Genomic DNA, 26,989 nt, shown 5'->3' on the forward strand with positions numbered 1-26,989 from the left:
ACCGCACAGCACCATTATGCTCTTGCACCATGAAGTCTGGTGTCTGGATGCTCCTGATCCGTGTAGGTGGTACCACTGTCTGGTGCAGTCAAAATGTAAAGTCATAACTTGCTACACCGCACAAATAAACATGTGTCCCCCCTCGCACCAGTATGCACATGTACCAGGCGTGGAGCACCCGCATGCCACTGCACCCTACTGCCCAGCGCCAGCATATGCCTGTACGGGGTAGTTCAGTATGAGATGGGACATTGTCCAGCAGCAGCAGCTGCATGCGCCTGAACCCACTGAGCAGGATCAGATTGGCTTTGTACCAACACGCGCAGCAGAGCTATCTTGGACATCTGAAGGATTCTGGGGTCCTGTGCCAAACGTATTTTTGAATCATGAGTTTCCCGACCGCCATCCCCGTGTAGCTCCTGTGACCAGGAGGCTGCTTTCTCCTCATCTGCTGCTCTGCTCGGTCTCTGACCCTTTATAAACAAGATGCATGTGAACTCGCATAGAAGCCCCGCCCGTTTGGCCCCGTCCACCACATACTAGCGGTATGAAACGTCTTCCCGCCCCTCCCCACTATAATGGCCAGCTTACTCAAGGGACCTCGGCGCCTTTTGGCGCACTGGCAAAGTTACAGGCACACGTGGTCACATATTTGTGCAAATGGCACAAAAATCCGCTGATTTTTTTGCCATTTCGCACGAATTCGCGGACCGCGAATTCGCAAATTTCACCCATAGTTAATTGCCATAAAAGCTCTCCAAAATAGGTCAATCCAGAATAATGAACAAAATCAGATACATTTTAAGCCCCAAATTAGCAGAAAAATTAATAGGAAATTGCACAGCATACCTACTGGCATTGGCACATCATTAGAAAAATTCTGTCTCACCCCAAATTTGAGGTTTTATATAGAAAAGTTTTCATTGAACAGAATGAAAATTGCAGATTCATCATGGTGTGATCAAAATAATTACAATTTTAGCAAATCAGAGCATCCTTCTATTAAACGTGCTTACATTTATAAATGCACACAATGCCAAACAAAACTGTCCCCTTTAATTAATCTATAATAACTAAAAACAACAATACGTAATGTCTAAACAGTGGGTATCACTTTTTACCTCTATCCGCTTAATTCCTCCAATAGCTTCAGTTGATTATACAATGGGTCTCTCGCATCCTCTATTTAAGTCGTATTCCGCTTCATGTTAAACAAAGAACTTTTGTATTTGCACCCACAATTTAGATGTTTTTGCTCATAAAAATCTGAGCAAGAAAAACAGGTTGATTGCAGAAATCAACACAATAATTACAGGGGTTAGGTTAGTCCAAAACATAGCCCCTCCCAAACGAACAGTCCATTCACAAAACTTACTAACACCCTTTCTTATCTCAATGAGCCAGGAATCTACTACTTTTCACAAGCCATACTCTTCTAAAGCTTGTAAATCAAATATGCTAATCATGGAGAACCAATTGTTACAATCTACACAGGGAGTACTATATTATGAGCTTAAGCAAAAAGAAGTCTACTGTTATCTGAGATGAAGGTACATCACTTTCGTACATTCAAAACACAGCGCACATTTTAAAAAAAGGATATCTAGCGCTAGGCAATTTTGCATGATCATTGTACGCATACAGATTAATTACATATTAATCTGCATTATTGCAACAGCAGCATTAGAAGCAAGCCAACCAAGATGAGTAGATAACCTTCTATTTTTCATATCATTCATTGCTACCACAAATAGATGGAACCACAGCTCCTAATACATCTAATCGTATCTGCCCAAAACCATGCTTCACTCTGTTCAAACCAAAAGCATAATTTATCCCATTTCCATTATAGACTCTAGGAAATACTAAAACAAAATAGCAAGAACCCGCCCAATTACAAAGAAAGTTTAAATAGGCAGTCTTATCACACACCTAATAAATCTCTCAGGATTGGATCTTCAACAACCAAATAATCTCCACTAACAACAGAATTCCTTTCACACTCACTCTTATGCACAAACTCTATTTACCTAAGTACTGTAGGTTCATGACCCACCATGCACAATTCTCCCTCTCTCTCACGCTTCATTTTAAATCTTGGAGGCAAATTCAAAAAGCACCATTCTTCCTTAGCCTTAATCTGCTCTCTGATTTTCATTTCATCCTACCAGTCTCTCAAGCCTTTCACGCTTCCCTCATTTCTTGCAGCATTCATGCTCCTCTTTACTCATACTACCCACATATTCCCTTTTAGTCTATTTGTTCTCATGGTTAGTTTGTGTAACTGTACTCAAATATTCACTCTAGGTTATCCTAGTTTCAGCATCTTTAGATACAATCAGATTCTTCATCAAAACATTGAAATCCGGTATGGCGGTAGGAACTCATGCTTATTAAATATGCTAACAAAAACAACGCATGAAAGGCTGTACGTCATTGGCAGCTGTAAGCATGTGGCTTTTTCACCATAGAAAAAGGATGAAAAGCACTCTCCATACAGACCTTAACCCCCATAATATCACCATATTCACTCAACATTTTTATATGGTCATTAAATTCACTAGCTAATCTCTCCCTAAGTGTCAGTATAATAGACTCAATCTTAATATGGACTGTAGTTAGTTCAACCTTTGTAAAGACATATCCTACTGGAAATAAAGCTAACTAAGACTATTCATATTGTAAGTAATAAACCCATGAGTTTTACAGCATCTGCTGTATGCCATTTTGTTAGAAATGGGGGTCTCTAGTTGGCAGAGGTAGATACCTTTGTCCAAATAGGGACCCTTGCTTCTACTAAGGGTAAGGGGGATACACACTTTACATAACCCCTGCTCACCACCTGGGTAGCTTGGCACAAGCAGACAGATTTATCCCATAAGCAATGTGTAAAGTATTTGTACTCAAAACACACAGTAATAAAGTGATACCATCACAAATGGATACCATGCAAGTTAAGAAAAATAAGGTATCTTTATCTGAACCCAACAAGCCCAAAATGACAAAGATCCAACATACAGGTAATACGAATATGACTTTAAAGAAGTTTTAAACAACTTGGACCATAGAAAACTATGGATGCATGATTTCACTCAAAGTACCGGTAGATGTGGCAAAATTCACAAGGACACACAGCCACAGAGATGGGAAACGTCGGAAAACAAAGATGGGTCAGTTCCTGAGACAATGGGGAGGCGATGCGACAGTTCTGCTGCATGCAGGAGAAGTGATGCGTTGAATCCGGTCTGTAGGGGGAAGGGATGCGTTAATATCCGAGATGGTTCTGGTCCGCGGGTGATGCATTGGGAAAACTTGCCAAACAGGTACGATGCGTGGAAATCTGGGATGTGTCGGCGATCGATGCAGGGTTTTTCTATGCGGTGGCATCGAGCGGCACTGCATTGGTTTCTTCAGCCGAGATCCCTCGATGCATTGGTTCTTGCAGTGGCAGCATGCTCTGCATCGGTTTCGGCAGCTGTGCAGTGATGCATGGAGATTCTTCTCGCACAGTGCTGCTGGGCCGGAAAAACAGCCGCAAGAAGAGAGATGTGTTTATTTTCATAGTTCTCTGTATAAGGTGAAGACTAAGGGTTGTAAGATAGGCTCTCTTTGTGGGTGGCAAAAAGAGAGCACTATGTGATTTTAAAATACCCCTCACACACTATGAATCCTATAGTGTCATTCTTCATCATAGGGGTCTTCCCGTCCCTCTACGGGGCGGGGCGTGCTACGACCTACGAGCTACGCGGGAGCACTTAAATGTTGACGTTAGGCTATGTGAGATGTGACAGCAGTGGTAAATGGTGAGGGTAGGGACCTATTTCAGTGAAGTGAAAAGTTCTCTGTATAAGGTGAAGACTAAGGGTTGTAAGATAGGCTCTCTTTGCGGGTGGCAAAAAGAGAGCACTATGTGCTTTTAAAATACCCCTCAAACACTATGAATCCCATAGTGTCATTCTTTATCATATGGGTCTTCCCGTCCCTCTACGGGGCGGGGCGTGCTACCACCTACAAGCTACGTGGAAGCACTTAAATGTTGACGTTAGGCTATGTGCGATGTGATGGCAGTAGTGAATGGTGAGGGTAGGAACCTAGTTCAGTGAAGTGAAAAAAACTAAAAAGATAAAAATTCCCTGGCTAGTAGAAAAAAATATTTATTGACTTCTCTGGCTGGGAACAGTAAAAAGGGGTTTGAAAAGAGTAGAACGGAATACGTTATCTACTTGGTCGACATGACATGTTTCATAAGCAGTCCCCTCTTGCTTACTCATCAGGACCTAAGATGGTCCCTACTAACAGTACTCAATTCTAGATGAATATTGTATGCCTAAAGTCCTAAACTGGGTAGCAAAAATCGGCTACCAAGTTTTGCTTCTGGGCTTGAAATTCGGCAGCTCCATGGGGAGCTGCAAAAGGGTAGGAGTAATGCTGTCTATCGGAAAGGGTCACTAAACCGTCGATTATTACCCTTAGATGCAGACTCATGGGGCACACATCACATGAAAAAACTGGACCGCAATAGGTATTTTTTACCCTTCACCCGGGCCCACTCAAGCCCAGAAGCAAAACTTGGTAGCCGATTTTTGCTACCCAGTTTAGGACTTCAGGCATGTCTTCCCTGGACCAGAAACAAGCATCCTGGATCAGAGACTTTTTCTTCCTCCTGCTGTTTGAGAGATTACAAAAGTTCTTCTTTCTGATCTCAGAATTAAGCCTGGCTACCGCTACCTTCACCGAGATAATTACCTTCATCATCAGCTGCACGAATTTCAACATTTTCTTCAACCCCCCGGACCCATGCTGTGAACTTGAACTTAACTCTTTGAATTGATGGTTGTTGTCACCACTTGTTCATCTGCAGTCATCACTCGTTTTCTGTGCATGGCGTGGATCCACGATTAAACTCCAAGACACTTCACAGCAGTGTTAGTCACAAGCACAACTTAATAAGGACCTTTCCAATGCTCACACAAGGCAGGTCTTGCGGACATGCTTTTTCATCAAAATTCCGTCACCTGATTGCAGGGGATGACACTAAATTTCTTCTGATGGTGCTCTTGAAAAGTTCACCTGATGAGAGAGATTTCAATTAGCAGATGCTTTCTAACAGGGGTGGTGGGGTCGGGGAAGAAGGAGGAGGTGAGAAATGATAAAAAAAATAGCACTTGCCTTTATACCGCTGACCGTCGCCTCTTATACCTCCATCCTCCTGTCTGCACGCGGCAGGAAGCACAGAGCTTCCCAGAACCCTCTGACAAATCACAGCTCTACCTTACAGCAGTGTTGTGATTGGTCTGAGCACTGTGGTTTGGTGCTCAGACAGGGGGTGGCAGGCTGTGCATGTTCTCCAGCCAGACTGTAATGCAGCCTGAGTGGAGAACATGCAGAGTGCGCGTGACAGTTTGGCCGGCCCGAGACGATCGGCCAAACCATCATGCACAGTTTAGGATCTTCCACTACTCCTCCCCGTGACGTGCAGAGTCCAGCCCCGCCTGTCAAGCTTCAGCTGCAAGCTGAATACAAAAAACAATGTGATAATAACGAGCATTATTATCATTTTATTTTTTGTATTCAGCTTGCAGTTGAAGCAGTGGGGCAAATCTCCTCCGCCTTAGTAGAGGATATGCCACTGGAGATTTCACTGCATCAGCCAAACCTTTAAAGTAGTCAAATACAGTATCATCAATTATGGACTCAGGTTTTGCTGGTGGTACATAGGCTATCCTCATTGCTCTGCCCAATAACTATTCATGGAGCGAGAGTCCAGTCTTTTTTTCTATGGTACTTCTAATCTTCATGGTATCAAGTGGAAGAGCATCAGACTACTTCAAACTGGTGAATGCACACACTTAAGCCAGTTTATTTTCTCTACAATGCCAAATTATTGTAGGCAATAACTAAAATGAAACTTCTAATCAATCTGGTGGGCAATACAAATCAGTTTATGTATTATATTTTTAAAATGAGTTCCACAATCTGTCTAAATAGAGGTTGGCAGGGCAAACCAAAGAATAAATTTTTTTATCAAAACTTTTGAGCGCTGTCATACAGTCAGTTCTCTGGGTAGGGTAGACCTCAACCTATTTAGAGACAATCACAAGAACGTATTTGACAGATCTGTCAGTCTTAGAGTGGTCTTTCCCCAAAACATTTGCCTGCTTACATCCATTTTTGTACTGAGAATCATGTTTAGTGATTTTAGGACTATGCACTTTACCACTGCTGACCTGTGCTAAAGTGCTTGTTCTCTCTCCCCAGTACATGGTTAAGTTGGCTTACACCTGATGGGCATATTTACTTTACTTATAAGTTCTTTGTAGTGCGGCACTCAATAAACCCAGGGCCTGTAAATGATATGCTTCTAGTGGGTCTGCAGCACTTATTGAGCCACCCAGTTAAGTAGCACATTATAACACATCCAAGTACATTGCTGCCTGAATGCAGGTTTAAACTGCCAATTTACTTGGCAATATAACCCCTTGCCAAGCCCTAAATTAACTTTTTTTAGCACATAGGTCAGTCCTAAGGTGCTTTAGGTAGCTCATTGGGCTAGGTGCATTTTAATTAAAAGATTTGATATGTACTTTTAAGTTTTATATTTCCTGGTCGTAAAATAAATCCTAAATTTGTTTTTTCTTGTGTGAGGCCTATCTGTCCCATAGGATAACATTTGGTTGCCTTATTACATTTAGTAATTGCTAACTTTTGATTGGGACAGGGTAAGCATTTCATGTTTGTTATCTATGAAATTGTAATGAAAAATCTACTTTAATGGTAAAGTCTGGAATCATATTACAATTTTGAAAATGCCACCTTTAGAACCTTAACACAAGGAGATGATGGACGGAGCGTGGAATCTTTTCAGACACTCACCCCCAGTCACAGTTCTGGGTTGAATCCATCATCGTTCTTTAGCTCACTTCGCCATCCCAGTTCACATACAGCTATATGCAAATCAGTCTTGACCCTGTGCCTCATGGGAACAGTCCAGCCCGAACTGCCAAGTTTTCCCTGGACCGGAAACAAGCATCCTGGGATCGGTTTAAGGCTAGCAGCCCTCATCAGCCATGCTAGCTTGAATCCAGTGGCAAAGTGTGCAAGGGACCTACATTTGGGCATTCCCTGGCAACTTAGGGCGCACAAAGCAAGCACAAGTAGATGAAGGATGGAGCATTTAAACTTTTCAGACACTCACCCCCAGTCATAGATCTGGGTTGAATCCATCATCGTTCTTTAGCTCACTTTACCACCCCAGTTCAGACACAGCTATATGCAAATCAGTCTTGACCCTGTCCTTTATGGGAACAGTCCAGCCCAAACTGCAAAGCCATGTCTTCCCTAGACCGAAAACAAGCATCCTGGGACTAGTTTCCGGCTACCAGCCCTCATCAGCCAGGCTAGCTTGTATCCAGTGGAAAAGTAAGCAAGGCAACCATGTCTGGGCATACAACTTAGGGTGAACAAAGCAAACACAAGGAGATGATGGACAGAGAGCTGACATTTTTCAGATACTCATCCCCAGTCAAAGTTCTAGGTTGAATCCATCATTGTTCTTTAGCTCACTTCACCACCCCAGTTCAGACACAACTATATGCAAATCAGTCTTGACTCTGTGCCTCATGCAAACAGTCCAGCCCTAACTGCCAAGCCATGTCTTCCCTGGACCAGAAACAAGCATACTGCAACCTGCTTAAGGCTAACAGCCCTCATCAGTCAGGCTAGCTTGAATCCAGTGGCAAAGTGAGAAAGGGAGCCACGTCTGGGCATACCCTGCCATCTTATGTTGAACAAAGCAAAACAAAGGAGATGATGGACGGAGCGCTGAAACTTTTCAGACACTCAACCCCGGGCACAAATTAGGGGTGTTGAGTTGCAATGGGGTATACCCTAAGAACTCTCTGACCTGGGTCAGTAAAAGTAGGTACAATAGTAATGGTCAGAGTCTATAGATTCAATATGACAACAAATGTAATATATGCATTCAGTTATATAGGAAGCAAAAGAATGCTAAATCCAAAGTGTGCTTCGATTTTTATTCATTATTTAAGCACATTGTTGCTTGAGTACCCAATTCCAGTCATTGAGTAACAGGATTATATGAAGTATCTCTCAATTCAAACATATTAGATACAATATTCAATTACTTCATTGAATCACACAGTTGCCTTGAAGCATAATTCTCATTTGATGATATAGAATTCATAAGAAGAAAGCAGCACAATTGATATCAAATCATCGTATTTCAACGCGCTCGAAGTGATGGAAAAGGAAAAGTTAGATGGGATAGGTGTGATGGGAAAGAAGTGAAGACTAGGTAAAGGTGGTTGTGACCTTAAAACAATCACAGTGCTATAAAATACATCCTTTACAGTCTAGATTACGATCTGTAGTTCCAATAAACTCTTTAGCATAGGATCCGTTTTGCTCTGTTAATTGTTCCTATGCACAGAGAACAAGTATGGTCTGGTCTACGTTTCGACCCCCTGGTTGATGGGAAAAATTAAATCCTCAGGCTGGGGTCTTCTTCAGGACAAAGAGAAACGGGAGCGCCTATGAACAGTGAATTATAAAATGAATGTATCATATTGTGAATAAGCTCAAGTTTTGCACACTGGTGGAGCTTTTAGGATTCAAAATGCTTATTTATTGTGAGGCCCTTGGGTGGCCATTGTCGTAGGACCGTTGTAGGTTCCTTTTATTCTGGTTGTAGTCCTGCAATTATCTAAAAGGGAGTATGTATAGCTATCAGGTACTGTAATTAGCGTGTGTATGAACAGATTACCAAGATAACCTAAAGGGGTACTTACTGGGATCGTGGCATTTCCATATCAAACATCCTGTTCTTGCAATGGACCAACGTTGTTGCGGTATATGGATCACACAACCCACGTGGTTCTGTGGGAAGAACGAAAGACACAAGAGCCAAAGGTCAATGGCAAGTTTGTGCTGTACGGGGTATACGTTAAGGGAATTATTAATGGCAAGTCCATAGCTGTATATGTAATTGGCTAGGGGTATTCTAAAGTAGCGCTGAGTAGATTACTTTTTAATGTAGGGGAAGTGAATGCCAATCACCAAAAAAGTTGGTAGAACTATATTCGTACCGGGACTAGACATGCATTAATTAATCGGTTAGAATGCCCTTTGTAATAGCGTTGATCGTATCGCCATGGGGAGAGACCTGAGCTGTGTCTCAGTGCGTCCCTCCTTGGCGCCGGGGGTTTAGTGTTGAAAAGAATTCCTCGGAGTCACTCACCGTCAACTTTGTCAGTGAAATGTTTCTCCGTGATGCTGCCTCCTCGCTGCAAACGCCGTGAGTGAACGGCCGCGAGGTGCAGCCGCTGGATACTTCGGAGGGGCTCGCCCGTGCCCGGCCAATCAGAATAGAGTGAGGTAATGGGGCGTGTAGAATCCTACGCTGAGCTCAACCAGCCTAAGGGGTTGTCTGGCAAGACCAATCTCTAGCTTTTTGTTCTTCCCGAGTCGGGGCCTGATGGAATTACGATTCGGCATTAATGTATCGCGGGTGGGACATGAAAATATGACACATTTGAGTGAGTGTCTATTTTTAGAGAAACACATATATCGCGTCTGCCGGTAGTTAATTAAATTGCTTAGGAATTGTATGCAACCTAAAGAAGGGTGTATTTAAGATGCAGTACCACACGCTCGAGAACAATGCGGTAGTTGCACCGGACATAATATATAAATTAGGAACAGTGTCCTGCAACAGTCTATCTATTTAGTTATCAGCCATAAAAACCACAGAGATAAACATAGTTGCAGAAAGTACTTAGTCACATCGGCCACACCTAAAGCAGATAGAGGGCTGATTTTCACAGCTATTACTGACAGAATGCATAGGTATAATTGTTCATGCATCACTATATGTGATCAACTGATCAGGGCCATTTGTGAAAAGGTGGCATCCAATTCATTAAGGCCATTCTGTACAGAGTCTAGGGACTGCATCCATTTACATTCCCGTAAGTTCAAAATTGAGTCCAAATCACCACCCCTAGGACCCAGAGTGATTTTTTCAATGATAACCCATTTCAGAGATTCGGGTGTGTGTGTCATTGATAGAAAATGTTCCACTAAGGGTGCTCCTGCTGTTTGGCACCTTATCCTACTGCAGTGTTTTAACACCCGGTTCTTTATCTTTTGTTTAGTCTGCCCTATGTAGATAAGACCACATGGGCAGAAGATGGCATAAATCACTGCATGGCTGTTACAATTAGTCAATGTCTTAAGATTGATGTTAACATTATTGTGAATGATAGTCTTCGTTTCTATGCACATGGCGCAGGCTTTGCATTTGGTGCATTTGTAGTTACCCACAACAGTGGGTAAGTTCCACATAGTCTGTATAGTCGGTGCAGGGGGTGTGTCAAGCATTGAACGAACAATGTAGTCCCGGATGTTTTTCGCTCTTTTAAAAGCATGCATAGGAGGGTCCGGTGTTCCTATCGTCTCTGATATGATATGCCAATATTTATTGATTATTTTGCGGATATCATTGCTCCTGCTACAGTACGTCGTGACACAAATCATCCTGTCTTCAGGTGATGCGCGATTCTGGGGTACCAATAGAGATTCTCTATTACTGAACCAGGCCCTCTTGCGGGCTCTTTTGACCAGCCTCTTTAGGTAGCCTCTATCAATCAGTCGGGAAATAAGGTCATCCGACTCAGCAAAGTAATCATCCTTCCATGTGCAGTTCCTCCGGATACGGAGGAACTGTCCGAATGGAAGATTGTCTCTCAAAGCCCTGTTGTGGTGGCTTGAATATCTCAGTAGGGTATTTCGCTCTGATTGTTTCCTGTATAATGTAGTGTACAGCAATCCTTCTCGTTCCTTAATGCTGATATCCAGGAAGTCAATTGAATTGTTGCTACTACTGCTCGTGAATTGAATGTCCTGTGATTGGGTATTGAGCCATCGGGGGAACTCTGCCAGGTCTTCCTCCTGTCCACTCCAGATCATCAAGATGTCATCGATGTATCTGCGATACTCAGTGATTCTGTTGACAAAGGGATTGTGGGGTGAAAGAATGTATTGTTGCTCAAAGTCACTCATATATATGATTGCCAGGTCCGGGGCGAATGCTGCCCCCATAGCCACTCCCTTGCATTGCATGAAGTATTTATCCTGAAATATAAAGAAGTTCTTGGTCATCGCGATCTCCAGAAGGTCAATCAAAAATTCTGTGGGCACCACACCAGGGCTTTAAGAGACAATCTTCCATTCGGACAGTTCCTCCGTATCCGGAGGAACTGCACATGGAAGGATGATTACTTTGCTGAGTCGGATGACCTTATTTCCCGACTGATTGATAGAGGCTACCCAAAGAGGCTGGTCAAAAGAGCCCGCAAGAGGGCCTGGTTCAGTAATAGAGAATCTCTATTGGTACCCCAGAATCGCGCATCACCTGAAGACAGGATGATTTGTGTCACGACGTACTGTAGCAGGAGCAATGATATCCGCAAAATAATCAATAAATATTGGCATATCATATCAGAGACGATAGGAACACCGGGCCCTCCTATGCATGATTTTAAAAGAGCGAAAAACATCCGGGACTACGTTGTTCGTTCAATGCTTGACACACCCCCTGCACCGACTATACAGACTATGTGGAACTTACCCACTGTTGTGGGTAACTACAAATGCACCAAATGCAAAGCCTGCGCCATGTGCATAGAAACGAAGACTATCATTCACAATAATGTTACCATCAATCTTAAGACATTGACTAATTGTAACAGCCATGCAGTGATTTATGCCATCTTCTGCCCATGTGGTCTTATCTACATAGGGCAGACTAAACAAAAGATGAAGAACCGGGTGTTACAACACTGCAGTAGGATAAGGTGCCAAACAGCAGGAGCACCCTTAGTGGAACATTTTCTATCAATGACACACACACCCGAATCTCTGAAATGGGTTATCATTGAAAAAATCACTCTGGGTCCTAGGAGTGGTGATTTGGACTCCATTTTGAACTTACGGGAATGTAAATGGATGCAGTCCCTAGACTCTGTACAGAATGGCCTTAATGAATTGGATGCCACCTTTTCACAAATGGCCCTGATCAGTTGATCACATATAGTGATGCATGAACAATTATACCTATGTATTCTGTCAGTAATAGCTGTGAAAATCAGCCCTCTATCTGCTTTAGGTGTGGCCGATGTGACTAAGTACTTTCTGCAACTATGTTTATCTCTGTGGTTTTTATGGCTGATAACTAAATAGATAGACTGTTGCAGGACGCTGTTCCTAATGTATATATTATGTCCGGTGCAACCACCGCATTGTTCTCGAGCGTGTGGTACTGCATCTTAAATACACCCTTCTTTAGGTTGCATACAATTCCTAAGCAATTTAATTAACTACCGGCAGAAGCGATATATGTGTTTCTCTAAAAATAGACACTCACTCAAATGTGTCATATTTTCATGTCCCACCCGCGATACATTAATGCCGAATCGTAATTCCATCAGGCCCCGACTCGGGAAGAACAAAAAGCTAGAGATTGGTCTTGCCAGACAACCCCTTAGGCTGGTTGAGCTCAGCGTAGGATTCTACACGCCCCATTACCTCACTCTATTCTGATTGGCCGGGCACTGGCGAGCCCCTCCGAAGTATCCAGCGGCTGCACCTCGCGGCCGTTCACTCACGGCGTTTGCAGCGAGGAGGCAGCATCACGGAGAAACATTTCACTGACAAAGTTGACGGTGAGTGACTCCGAGGAATTCTTTTCAACACTAAACCCCCGGCGCCAAGGAGGGACGCACTGAGACACAGCTCGGGTCTCTCCCCATGGCGATACGATCAACGCTATTACAAAGGGCATTCTAACCGATTAATTAATGCATGTCTAGTCCCGGTACGAATATAGTTCTACCAACTTTTTTGGTGATTGGCATTCACTTCCCCTACATTAAAAAGTAATCTACTCAGCGCTACTTTAGAATACCCCTAGCCAATTACACATACAGCTATGGACTTGCCATTAATAATACCCTTAACGTATTCCCCGTACAGCACAAACTTGCCATTGACCTTTGGCTCTTGTGTCTTTCGTTCTTCCCACAGAACCACGTGGGTTGTGTGATCCATATACCGCAACAACGTTGGTCCAGGTGCGACCATTGCAAGAACAGGATGTTTGATATGGAAATGCCCCGATCCCAGTAAGTACCCCTTTAGGTTATCTTGGTACTCTGTTCATACACACGCTAATTACAGTACCTGATAGCTATACATACTCCCTTTTAGATAATTGCAGGACTACAACCAGAATAAAAGGAACCTACGACGGTCCTACGACAATGGCCACCCAAGGGCCTCACAATAAGTAAGCATTTTGAATCCTAAAAGCTCCACCAGTGTGCAAAGCTTGAGCTTATTCACAATATGATACATTCATTTTATAATTCACTGTTCATAGGCGCTCCCGTTTCTCCTTGTCCTGAAGAAGACCCCAGCCTGAGGATTTAATTTTTCCCATCAACCAGGGGGTCGAAACGTAGACCAGACCATACTTGTTCTCTGCGCATAGGAACAATTAACAGAGCAAAACGGATCCTATGCTAAAGAGTTTATTGGAACTACAGATCGTAATCTAGACTGTAAAGGATGTATTTTATAGCACTGTGATTGTTTTAAGGTCACAACCACCTTTACCTAGTCCTCACTTCTTTCGCATCACACCTATCCCATCTAACTTTTCCTTTTCCATCACTTTGAGCGCGTTGAAATACGATGATTTGATATCAATTGTGCTGCTTTCTTCTTATGAATTCTATATTATCAAATAAGAATTATGCTTCAAGGCAACTGTGTGATTCAATGAAGTAATTGAATATTGTATCTAATATGTTTGAATTGAGAGACACTTCATACAATCCTGGTACTCAATGACTGGAATTGGGTACTCAAGCAACAATGTGCTTAAATAATGAATAAAAATCGAAGCACACTTTGGATTTAGCATTCTTTTGCTTCCTATATCACTGAATGCATATATTACATTTGTTGTCATATTGAATCTATAGACTCTGACCATTACTATTGTACCTACAAATCAGGGGTGGGCGGCAAATTCAGTTCCGCTAGCGGAACTTGCGAAATTTTGGCATTTTCGCGTTCCGCGCAGAAAGTGAAAATGTTGAAACTTCCTTGATCCGCGGCGGAACGGAATTCAGAGGCATGACGGCAGTAGAAAGTACTCCAGTTGAGTAGAGGTTTTGCACAAAATGGTGGCATCTTCCTGGCTATATAATGCAGGGCCATAGGTTTGACGTAAGTTAGCAGGGTATGCTCAGACGTGAGTCCCTTGCTCACTTTGCCACTGGATTCAAGCAAGCCTGGCTGAAGACGGCTGTAATGCCAGAAACCGGTCCTAGGAAGCTTGTTTCCAGTCCCGGGAAGGCATGGCTTGGCAGTTCGGGCTGGACTGTTCCCATGAGGCACAGGGTCAGACTGATTTGCATGTGGCCATGTTTGAACTGGGGTGGCAGAGTGGGCTAAGGAACGTTGATGGATTAAACCCAGATCTGTTGACTGGGTGTGAGTTTTTGATTGGTTCAGGTGCTCCGTCCATCACCACCCTCTTTTGTACTTCTTTGTCTTTTGGTCTTTGACTGTTAACAAGCGGCTCAGCGAGTTTGCAAAACTCAAAGAGAATGTGCTGTTCGAAGAAATGAAAAAAAAATGCCACACAGCAAACAGAAAGAAACACGGATATAATTATCTGACAAGATCAAATATTGGATTTGTTTTCTCCTAGGCAGTTTTTCCTCTGTCTTTTAAACCCGGAGCGCACGGGCCATGGCGCCACCTGTACAGACGTGTTAATTAGCCGCCAGGGCAAGAGGAATGCTCGTCGGTTGCGCCGGAGATGTGACAGTTTCATGGCAACGTATGGGCACAAACCCTTGCTGTACTGGAAGTGGTGTGTAAAAAAAAACACTTTCTTGAAGGCCACATAACATGCTGACGTTGAATGCTGCTAATTGTTGATGGTTTGAAACATTTCTTTTCTGCTTTTGTAACTGTGTTCTTGTCTTTACCGTTCTCCTCATTGCTCTCATTTCACTCTTTCTCTCTCTTCTTCTTGGTCGAAGCCCTATGAGGAAAAGTTAAGCACGGACACTTACAGTGAGTGCTGATACCCGCCACCTTCAGTAAGTACCTTGCCAAATGTATACACTGTGGATAGAGAAAAGTGTAGAAAGATGGCTGGAGACACTGAAGGAAAATAAACAATAGCCAGGCCAAAAAAGAGTAAATCAATGAAAATGAGTATAACGTTTTTTGTCACAGATATATTATTAGTTGAATATATATGGACTTTGCATTTGTGAACTCGCACAGAAGCCCCGCCCCCGAAATCTCTGCGAGCAAGCGAAATTCCGCAAAGTTCGCAGAGATTTTTTGTCGTTTCGCGAAATTTTGCGAAAGGCAATTTCACAAATTCCTCCCACTCCTAGCACAGATCTGGGCTGCATTCATCATCGTTCTTTAGCTCACTTTGCCACTCCAGACAAAGCAATAAGCAAATCAGTCTTGACCCTGTGCCTCCTGGGAACAGTCCAGTCCGAAATGCCAAGCCTTGTCTTCCCTGGACCGGAATCAAGCATCCTGGGACCGGTTTCGGACTAACAGCCCTCATCAGCCAGGCTAGCTTGAATCAAGTGGCAAAGTGAGCAAGGGACCCACGTCTGGGCATACCATGCCAACTTAGGGCAAACAAAGCAAACACAAGGCGATGATGGGCGGAGCGCTGACAGTTTTCAGACACTCACTTCCAGTCACAGATCTGGGATGAATTCATCATTGTTCTTTAGCTCACTTCTCCACCCCAGCTCAGACACAGCAATATCCAAATCAGTCTTGACCATTCGCACCATGGGAACAGTCCAGCCTGAATTGCCAAAGCTGCTTCTTCCCTGGACTTAAAACAAGCATCCTGGGACCGGTTTCGGGCTAACAGCCCTCATCAGCCAGTCTAACTTGAATCTAGTGGCAAAGTGAGCAAGGGACCCACTTCTGGGCAAACCCTGCCAACTTAGGGAGAACAAAGCAAACACAAGGCGATGATGGGTGGACTGCTGACACGTTTCAGACACTCACACCAGTCACAGATCTGGGATGAATTCATCATTGTTCTTTAGCCGCCTTCACCACCCCTCTTTAGACACAGCAATTTGCAAATCTGTCTTGACCCTGTGCCTCATGGGAACAGTCCAGCCCGAACTGCCAAGCCATGTCTCCACTGGACCGGAGACAAGCATCCTGGGACGGATTTCGGTTTAACAGCCCTCATCAGCCAGGCTAACTTGTGTTTACTTTTAGAAGCTTGCCATTTTCCAGCCCTTGGCCACTTGGTGCCTGCAGCTTCTCCTGGGTCACATGACCGGGTGTAACTGACATTAAGACCTTGTAAATTCCTCCCAGGGAGTCACACAATAGTGGGATTAGGTTGCCTAAATGGGCATCTGCTGGCAAGATGGGGGGTGGAGCTGAGAACAGACCTACTTGCACCTGAATATGCTTTGTTTTACCTTCACGAAAAGGGCTTATCACCTCTACATTTACACTGCTGCCAGCTTGGAGCCTGGGCAGGGGAGTCGGGGAATTCCATGTACTTCAAAGTAGAGCCCTCTGGAAACTTTTTCCACCTTCAAGGCAGAGCTGAGGCTAAAACAGGACCCTCAGACCCACTTTTCAGTTTACTCCTGTACTGTGGGAGATCTCTCAGAGGACTACCTGCTTCTGTGACCTGCTCCGCACTCTGCAAGACTGCTTCACTGTACCTTGAAGGAATTCTTTGCTGCCTGGAGCCTGTCTTGAATCCACAGAAGCCAACTCTATTGTTTGAACTGTGCATCTTCACCTGAACCAATGGCTACCAGATTGACTGAAAGGGCCAATTGTATTGCCTACTCTTAGAGCCACAGCAAAATAAAAGGCTCCCACAATCTTGAACCCACACCTGGAACCGGCCTGACTGACTCCTGAACCCCCAAGTGGTGACCCACTAGTTCTGGACACTTGGTTGCAGTGCTACATGTTCCCAGATTGCCAAAATCCCAAACTGAGAGTTTAGGAAACTGTTGGCAAAAAAATGCTCTTAGAAATGAGACAGACTGCGCTCAACCTGCTTGTGTCACTGCCCACGATGCATCTTCGGTGGCCTTACTGCTCTCCTGCTACATTCTTCTCCACAGCAGGAAATATTGTTTAGCAGTCTTTCACCAAAGTGGTGTTCGAACCCCTGGAACTGGTTTCGGCTACAGCCTCCTTAATCTTCCCACAGGAGATTTTGGACTTCCATAAAAATGATTAAGTCTGAACGTAGAATTCTTCTCTGCATCTTGCACTCAGGGCTCCCCAATGATGACGCTCCCTCCTCAGACACCACGTGCAGCCTTGACCCACTGAACTAAACCTTCTCAGTACATTTTTCTCGAAACAAATTCTGCGTCCAAAGGTAAGCACTGACCAGGCCCAATCCATTTTTTGTATCCGACCTGTGCTCCATAAAGGTCGGACATATTTTTCGACTTTGACCTTGTCTTGAGTGACTAGATGCCTGTGGCTCCACTTTGATACTTTAGGTACTGTTTTTTCCTAAAAAAAATGTTTTGTATTGTGTTTTCACGTTATTGCTGTTTGTGTGTGGCATAAATATTTTGCACAGTGCCTCTAATGTAAACCTAACTGTTTTTGTGCCAAGCTACTAGGAGTTCAGCACAGGTTAAATTAGTGTATTTTGTAGTTCACCCTGGCAGGATTTATGGCTGTTGATTGATCAGGACTCAACCCCCAGTCAACCAACAACCCAATTGCTCACAATATTTAAGGCCATAGTAAACTGCCTTGCAGTCTTGTAAATGGGCCCCCTGATTTGCCAATATGGCTCATTGTCACAATAGCTCCCTTTCCCTGACTTTGTTTGGCAAATAACATAATTTTGACACTAATCTTTTGCAACATTTCTGAATGTAGTACTAAACCAGTATTTATTAAAAGACCTTTTTTCATCCCTTCCTAATTGATTCTGTTCATTGAGATAATGAGCCATGGAATACGTTATTGAAGCAGGTAGGCTGTATTTGTATTCAGAAGTAAACCATAAGACGTAACTTTTAAAAAACACATTTTCCACCTTTGTCTCTTTATTTATCCTCTAAAACTTCCTCATGACGGTCCCTCACTTCACTTAATGAAGGCTGCATTTGGTTTAACAAGAGACAACTTACTTTTTCAGTTTTTTTAAATAACTTTCACTCAATTCTTCCACTCTGTTTCTTGCATTTCAATCTGCTCATTTGATCTCACAGTTGTTTTTTCAAGTGCGTAATATCCCACCATTTGCTCAGCATAATTATTACCTAATGTAACCATATCATCACTGTCCTTTTAGGCAGCATACTCGCCCTTTGCAATTATTTTACGTGGTTGAATTGATAACAACCAATCAAGACTATTTTGACCCTTCCTGATGGGAGTACCACAGAAGTACCACATGATTTTACAAGACCCCTTTGTGACCACTGGCTGCATGTATAAATGATCACATTTACATTTTCTGAAAGATACCAAGTTCTTCTCAGTGCAGACAATTCTGCCACTTGTGCTGAAGTTATTTGGCCAAGTTTGATACTGCAGCAGATTCAGAAATGGAACACACTGCATAAGCAGCCTTCAGTATGCCACGATGATCTCTCAAATAAAAGCAATCTACAAACAAAATCAGATCAGCCATTTCAGAATGAATATTTTCGATGTCTAATCTTGGTTTGGTACATCATTCAGTGACATTCTTGAAATCATGTTCTGGTTCATCGTCATCATCATTATATTTCTTCCTGTCTGAAAAAGGTAGCAGTGCTACAGACTGCTGCCGGAATCAGAGAACTGCACCTTTTGCTGAAAATGTTTCCAGCTGCCAGTATGATTTTCTCCTACGTCGCAAGGCAACTGTTTGCTATGTGCTGAGTTGTGGTGCAAGTCCAGAAAATCTCGAGTAAATGTCTACAAACACAATTAATTCCCCTCCTTTCACTTTGTTCAATTGGAATGCCATCAGTGGCAAACACTTTCAGACAGCCAGTACAAGTTACAGCTACTGGATCTAACATAACAGAGAAATACTCCACAGCCTCATAACTCCGCCATGCTTTTGGGAAAGGACAGATAACAGGCACTCACTCTTCTTGTGGCAAGAGAGAATGGGTGGCTCACCATAATCAGGCATTCCAAGTGCAGTGCGCTACATACATGTGATCGTTCTCGCTATTCTCAGTAGGCAGTCACACATTCATTGCCGAAAGGTACTGGATCCTTGACATCACTGTAAGGTAACCTTATTAAAGGCTTTACAGTCAGTGAAGAGTTTGCAATCCACTGATAACATTAGCCAACAAGGGCCGACAAGAGCACCAATATCAATAAAAAAAAAATATGCAGGGTGGCCATTCACCTCACTATCTACATAAGGGCTCCTCTGGGCTGCATCTACGTCTTCACCAAGCATGTAATTCTCTTGCACCCCCAAACACCGTAATTTTGAATTTGTTTCTAATGAAAACTGAGGAAAATCACCCTGAACTTTCAGGCATCCTATTTGTTATGTTCGTATATAATTGCCTTTGATTATGCATGTTCTGCATAGAACTCTGTTGGGCTTGGGCTAGGGCAGGTTGTGTCTATGGGCCAGATGTATGACGCATTTGCGCATGCTAAAAAGCATGGTAGATACATAAACAGTGGTCAGAGTCTATTGTTTAGCTAAAACATCCAATGTATCACATGAGTCTAATTAAGTATGAATCATCAATATTTCATCCATAGTGTGCATACATTTTTATTCATTATTTTGGCACATAGTCAGCTAGGTACTTAATATCACTCAAGAAGTACCAGGGTTGATGAATTACCAGTTGTACAAACGGAAAAATCAGTAACTCAATTACTTCATTGAATCACATCAATGCATGAGGACACCTCCTGTATTCTTTCTGACCTTCTGTTGGTGGTTTAGGGACTCTGGGTACTTTATCACTGCTGATCAGTGCTAAAGTGCATGTGCTCTCTATGGTAAACTTGGTAAGATTGGTCTACACCTGTTTTGTTTGGCATATTTATTTACCTATCGGTCCATTGTACAGTGGTATCCCATATACCCAGGGCCAGTCAATTAAATGCTACTGGTGGGCTTGCAGCGCTTCTTGTGCCACCCACCGAAATAGCCTTTCAAACCTGTCTCAGGCCTCTGCCACTATAGGGCCCGCGCGTGCAGTTACTGCTTCTGTGACCTGGCATATAAAGTGGTTACCATGTCTGCAACTCTCCTTTTACTACATATCAGTCACCCCTAAAGTAGCCCTAGCTAGCCCTATCAGCTAGTTGAGGTGTAGGTAAAAGGTAGGACATGTCCCTTAACTATGTGGCATGTACTGGTAGTGACAAACAGCCTATTTGGTTTGTCACTGCTCTGAGGCTACCCTCTCATACGTTTGCATTGAGGATTCCCTGATATGTGCTTCAGTGGCAATTCCTGACATGAGAGGGGTAGTGTAACCATTTGTGGTATGCTTTGAATAGTAGTGATAAATCCTGCTTAATATTACTATTTTAGAAATTTCACTATTAGAAGTGGACATTTCTGGGTGCTATGGGTCTTTGTGCCCTACTTGATGTGTATTGACCATCTTGTTCTGACTGACAGGGGAGAGGGGATGTGCTTTCACTCCAGCCAGTACCTGGTGGTTTCAGGTGTGTCCTGCCCTGCCTGGGTGACTCGGTGCCAGGCTGAATAGGCCTGGTCTGCATTTGGAGTGGTCTAGGAGTTGCACCTGCTCCTGACTAGGGCTGTGCCTGCCTTCCACAATGATGGCTTCACCCCCCTGAGGTGCGTCTGGAGCCAAGGCTTACACTATGAATGGGGGGTGTTGTGTGCCTCCAAAGATATTTTAAAGTGCCCCCAGAACTGGTTTGGACTGGGCTCAGGGCACTGTGCCAGGGGAGAAAAAAGACATTTAGACTATAAGTACTGGGGTTGTGAGCCCATGTTTGGTGATCTGGAAGAGGAAGCCACTGCATAGATTACTGTGTGCCAGGACGAACGGCCATGGGATTCAGTGACTGCCTGCTGGGTGCTTAGAGGTACTGCCCTCTGCTAAGTGGCCCTACATGCTGGCCTGACTGTGTCGTGTTCGCTGGCCCTCTGCTAGAGGAACTGTAGTCACGTGTCCTGCCCTCACTTTGTGGTGAAGTAGGGGCAAAGTTCCTTGTTTACCTGATTACTGACGTGGAGCGCTGTCCACAGTTGGAAGGATGCTTCTCCCTTCATTTAATAGAGCACTTTATTTTTTACCAAAGTGCGTGTGGTGGGCGCTTTCAACTTTAGTGTCTGAGCCCGAGACATGGTTCAATCTACCAAATGTGGCGGGCATGGAGAGTGATCGTGCCTTGAGGAGAGGCGTCCCACAGGAAGCCCCCGCAGCTGCTGAAGTCAGGCAGAGCCTAACACTGGTTTTGAGCGAGGCCTCACAGTGACAGGGAGCCTGGTAGGCGACCATTGAGGAAGCTGTGCTAGACAACCTCTGACGGGATCCAGCATTTCCTGTGGGTGGGGCCTTGATGACGATAAGGAGCCGTAGCCTCGCGGGTCCACTCCACGACGTCCCGCCACCTGGAGGAGGGCGAGAAGGGCAACCATTGGCAGTAGGTCTTGAGGAGGAGAACAGGGAGACCAGAGTAGGTCCTGGTGAGTGGGGCTTGTGAAGATCACTGTTTTCCTTCCTCTACGCTTTGTGCAGCCGGGTTCCAGGGCTCGTCCCTCATCGTGTTTCGGATGGCTGGCTTGAGGTTTATGGCACTACTGGCTGCACCTGGGGTTTAATTTGGAGGCATTGTGTTGGGGGGGTCATAGGGATCGTCCCCACCCCTACGGAAGGTCAGGCAGGTACTAGGGGTATTTTCTTTCCTAAGCTTCCCTGTAGGCTTTGCTAGTATGTGTATTGGTTGTGTGGTTTTGGAGCAGCCGGGCCAGCAGGGTCAGACCTTGAGATCGGTATTCCGAGCATGGGCAGGGGTGACTCTCTGATCTGAGCAGATCCGTGCCTGGCAAGGTGAATTATGGCTCCAACTTTCACTGGGCGTCTGATAGCAGAGCCCCTGATTCTCAAAGGGCAGGATGTCGCCTCATGAACCAACTCCTCCCCGACCCCACCAAACTGGTTCTGGCTGGATTCATTGATTTGTGACTTTAGAGAACAAAGACTTTTTTAGGAATAAAATGCTGCGCTGAAACCTTTTTCAAGTGTGTTCCTTCTGGATGTCAAGTCGAAACTCTGTCTGAGTAAAAAGAGATAAGGACGTTGAAACTTTCACAAAGCTTGCTGAAGAAACTACCCAAGGCCTGAATTGAGAGTGCCTCCTGCTGAAGTCTCAGGGACATTAGACTTTACCCCGTCAGCCATCTGAATTCCTGTGCAAAGGATTCAAATTGCAGGTGAGGCCCCCGTCAAGTAATCCAGTGCCTCTAGTTCTACTGTGAGGAACACGGACTGGTAATCCTTGTTAACTCTGTGCGGGCCACTGAAGCTTAGAGAGAGCTGCAGCCGCTGAGAGCCCGTCTTAATTTGAACCTTCAGAACCTTCGCTGAATCTGTGTGGCCGCTGAGTGCCCGCCGTTGTGCTAGCCTGGTCGAGATCATCTTTTGTCCTGTGGGCTGCCGCAGCTAAGAGAGAGCTGTTGCCACTGAGAGCCTGCACCTCTAATAACATTGCCTCATCGTGATTCATCTTGTGGGCCACCGCAGCTAAGAAAGAGCTGCACCTTTGCCAACATTGCATCATCGTGATTTGTCCTGTGGGCCACCACAGCTAAGAGTGAACTGCTGCTGCTGAGAGCCCCTACCTTTGCTAATTTTGCATCATCGTGATTTGACCTGTGGGCCCCCGCAGATAAGAGAGAGCTACTGCCGCTGAGTGTCCACACCTTTGCATCATCGTGATTCATCGTGTGGGCCACCATAGCTAAGAGAGAGCTGCTTCCACTGAGTGCCCACACCTTTGCCAACTTTGCATCATTGTGATTCGTCCTGTGGGATGCTGCAGCTAAGGGAGAGCTGCTGCCGCTGAGTGCCCGCACCTTTGCCAACTTTGCATCATCTTGATTTGTCCTGTGGGCCACCACAGCTCAGAGAGAGCTGCTGCTGCTGAGTGTCCGCACCTTTGTCAACTTTGCATCATCGTGAGTCATCCAGTGGGCTGCCGCAGCGAAGAGAGAGCTGCTATCGCTGTGAGCCCACCACGGAGCTGCATGACGAGAGTCATCGCCAAAACCATCACAGGCTGCCACAGCCGTGTGCTGGTGCTGCTAAGAGCTCGCCTGTCCCCAAATAATTGTGAGTGCACGCTGTGGATCACTGCATCCAAGAGTTGTGGTTGCTGGGAGTCCATCTGTCACTGTCTCCGCTTCATCAAGAAGATGGGTGCTGTGTCCCCTTCCAACGGTAGGTATCTGGTGCACAATGAGCCGCGTAGACCCAGGTCTTGAACTCAGTCAGTGCCACGTTGTGGTGAATACATTAGTGCATTTTTAAGTACATACTGATTTATGTGCATTGTTGCTTGTTAAAACACTTTGAGAGTCTTGTGTTAAACCTTAGATAAAGATACTAGTTTTCTATACCTACTTGAGTTGTATCCTGTTGTGGTGTAGTTACTGCCTTATTGTGCATGGTCATAAATGCTTCACACACTGCCTCTGAGATAGGCCTAACTGCTTGTTCTACGTTACCACAGGGTTGAGCAGGGGTTATCAAAGGGGGTAGACCACTTGCCCTGACTTAGGAAGAAGGGTCCCTATTTGGACATTGGCGCCAGCCCTTGCCAACTAGAGACCCCCATTTCTAACAGGCTTCATTTATGGAAATCTCGTAATTTGACGGTGATCGGGTTAGCGTTAAGCTTTGCTACACGTATTTACCTTATCTTGACTATGGTTGTCGGAAGCCATTTCGTATGTATCGGCGGCCATTTTAGTTGAATGCATTGCCTCGTGGTCAGCATGCCCTTTTGTCCTTCCTCTGTACCACTGACCACTCGAGTTTGCCCAGCAACAGGCTATTTTTAGTATTGGTCAAGCTCACACACGCGCAGTTTAGATTGAACAGTCATCACTTAGGAATGTTTCGCTAAACTGACCAGTGGTGTTATAGCTCCTCCCATGAGTTGGCTGTGTTCCAAAAATGACCATATATGTACCTAAAACTCTGTAATTGTATTCCGCCTACATTTTTATTACTGTAAAACTGTATAAAAGACGGATTTGCACCGATGTTCGGTGTGATACTTCTTGTATTACCGAAGGGTGCTGTAGGAATGTACCACCACCCCATGGGGTCTTAATAAACTTGTCTTTTGCATTTTCTAGTTTCCGTGCCAACATCTTTTATGGTGTAGAGGGTATTCTGCGGAGTATGTAGGCCTGGAGAACCCAATACCACAAATTGGCGACCACGAAGGGACCTCATCGGCGACTCGGATGCCCGAAGGAGAGGTCGTGACGAAGGATTGGAAACTACGCTGCCACTGAGTGACCCGAGTCTTGGCACCCACTGTGTTTTCTTCCTTTCCTTCTGATCTGACCTTCCAGATGGCGCCGGTCCTCGACTGAGATCCTGTTCGTTCGAGTTGTCGTACAGTGCCGGTTTGGCTGATTCGATTAAAGACCTTGGCAGTTGGAATCTGGATATCTGAGAATTTGGTAAGCTTGTGATTGGTAAGATAGTATACGGACGCTTACTGTGGCTCTTTGACTATGTTTTGAGTTAGCTAACATTTGATCCTATGATTTGAACTATATGTGCAGTGCACTTCACATAGGCAGGCATGTAGAGATATTTCTCTAAATTTGTTTTTGTTTGAACGGCACATTTGTGTGGAGTATATTAAGTGCCATTTTTGTGGTATCACGTTTCCGTGATACTTTTTGAACATGCCTGTTTAAGCACACTTCGAGGAATGTGCTGTCTTGGAAATGGTACCACTTATAGATTAAATGAATCTCAGCCGGCTCCCCCAGAGAGGACTCCCAATCGGGAGATGTATGTAAAATTTGGCCTTCCCCCTATATTATACAGTAAATTATGGAATAAGTACACCAGTTCTGATCCCGAGTTGCAATGGCCACTACATGGGTCGTTCGATTTATGAAAGGTTCAGTTTGTGGAGCAATGTTTGTTTCAGCGCAGGTCTAGACAAGATATGTTTGATTGTGTACGAATGTGGGAGAAAGCAGTGCGTGAACGAATGAAGCGTGAAATAGCCTTGGTGGAAAAAGAGCAGCGTAAGGCTGCTCGAGATAAGGCTTTACAGCTGGAGGAGAAGGAGCTGCAGGAGAAGAAAGAGAGGGTGGCACGGGAACGTAATTTACAAACGAGTGGTCAATTTCCTATTCGGCGTCCGCTTTATCCTGTCCTTACTAATGAAGTTGATGATATTTCATTATTAGATTGGTGCCCGCCTCCGTATGTTTTACCTACGGCCCCAGACGAGGACTCGGACAACGATGGTTAAGGGAGTAAGAGTATGAGGTTATCTGCTAGTGTAACTGCGGAATTGCGCAGTTTTTCTCGTAAACTTAATTTGAACAAAATAACTATATCAGAGATTAAAGATGAAATGAGTAAGTGGTCAGAGCGAGAACAGTTGTATTTATTAAGCGCTTTTGGAGATGAAGTTGTAGAACGATTTAGGAAGCATTCAACTGATTTAGAGCCTTAGGATATATCAGTTCATCGTGAGAATATGAGTAAAGGTTTATTTGTTATTGCAGATGTGGATGAATTTTTCCGACGGTTGGTCCAGCTACGGGATGAGGCGTCCAGATTACGGGAAGCACGAAAAGCATCAGACGTGCCTGCGCCGGGGTCGACGGAGCAATCCAAAGAGTGTTCTATCTTTGGAGCAGATAAGCGTTCTACAGTTCATGTTATGCCTATGCGTGAAGCGGCACCTTTGTATGTTCCCCCTAAAGGGCAAGGTACAAGTGATGATAAATTGTCCGGGGATGCAAAGGGTTATGTTGTATATAATTGGGTATATACACCTTGGAATGGAGCAGATGTTATGGCATTGAAAAATGCTTTACCCGATCCCCGTAAAAATCCGGCAGCTTTCTATGAAGGAGTGGAGGGGGCTATTTCTTCATGTGTTATGACATTAGTTGATATCGATCTTTTCTTTGGATTAATATTGCCCCCTGATATGTGGAGAGCGATTCGTAAATTTGACGATCAAGCGATTTTGGGAGCGGATTGGAAAGTTTTAGTCCAAGCCGATTTAGATAGGGAGCCTGCATGTAAGCCGTGTCAATTAATTTTAGATCTTCCAACAGCTATTTTTAATAAATTAAAAACGCTTGTTCCCCCTAAAAAGATTGATTGGACTATGTTAGCCTCTTGCAAACAGAAGCAAGATGAGTCGGTGTCTGATTTCTTCTCACGTTTCGAAGAAGCGTTTCATGATTACAGTGGGCAATTATTAACGGATGATACGGGTAGGCATTTGTTTGTCGATAAGTATGTGGCTAATCTCCTGCCGGAGATTGCAAAACGTTTGAAAACTAGTGAAAGTTCCTGGACCACGGTGACCCCTGCATCCTTGTTGACTATGGCTCAGTATTACGAGCGACAGGAATTTGAGGCTAAAGAAAGTACTGATAAGAAGGCGAAGGAGTTAAAGACGAAGGTGATGTTGGCTCAGGTTCGTGCTACACAGCCAAGAGGGAATGATAGAGGCAGGCGAGGAGGGTATGGTACGTCTTATGGTCGTACCGACATTGCTGAGGATCAATGTGCATATTGTAAAGAGTTTGGACATTGGGCTTCAGATTGTCCGGTGATTCATGAACAACGTAATCAGCGTGGTCAAGGAAGTGGAAGGACACGGAATAGTT

This window comes from Lissotriton vulgaris, chromosome 3_2, assembly GCF_964263255.1.
Source record: "Lissotriton vulgaris chromosome 3_2, aLisVul1.2, whole genome shotgun sequence".
Taxonomy (NCBI): Eukaryota; Metazoa; Chordata; class Amphibia; order Caudata; family Salamandridae; genus Lissotriton; species Lissotriton vulgaris.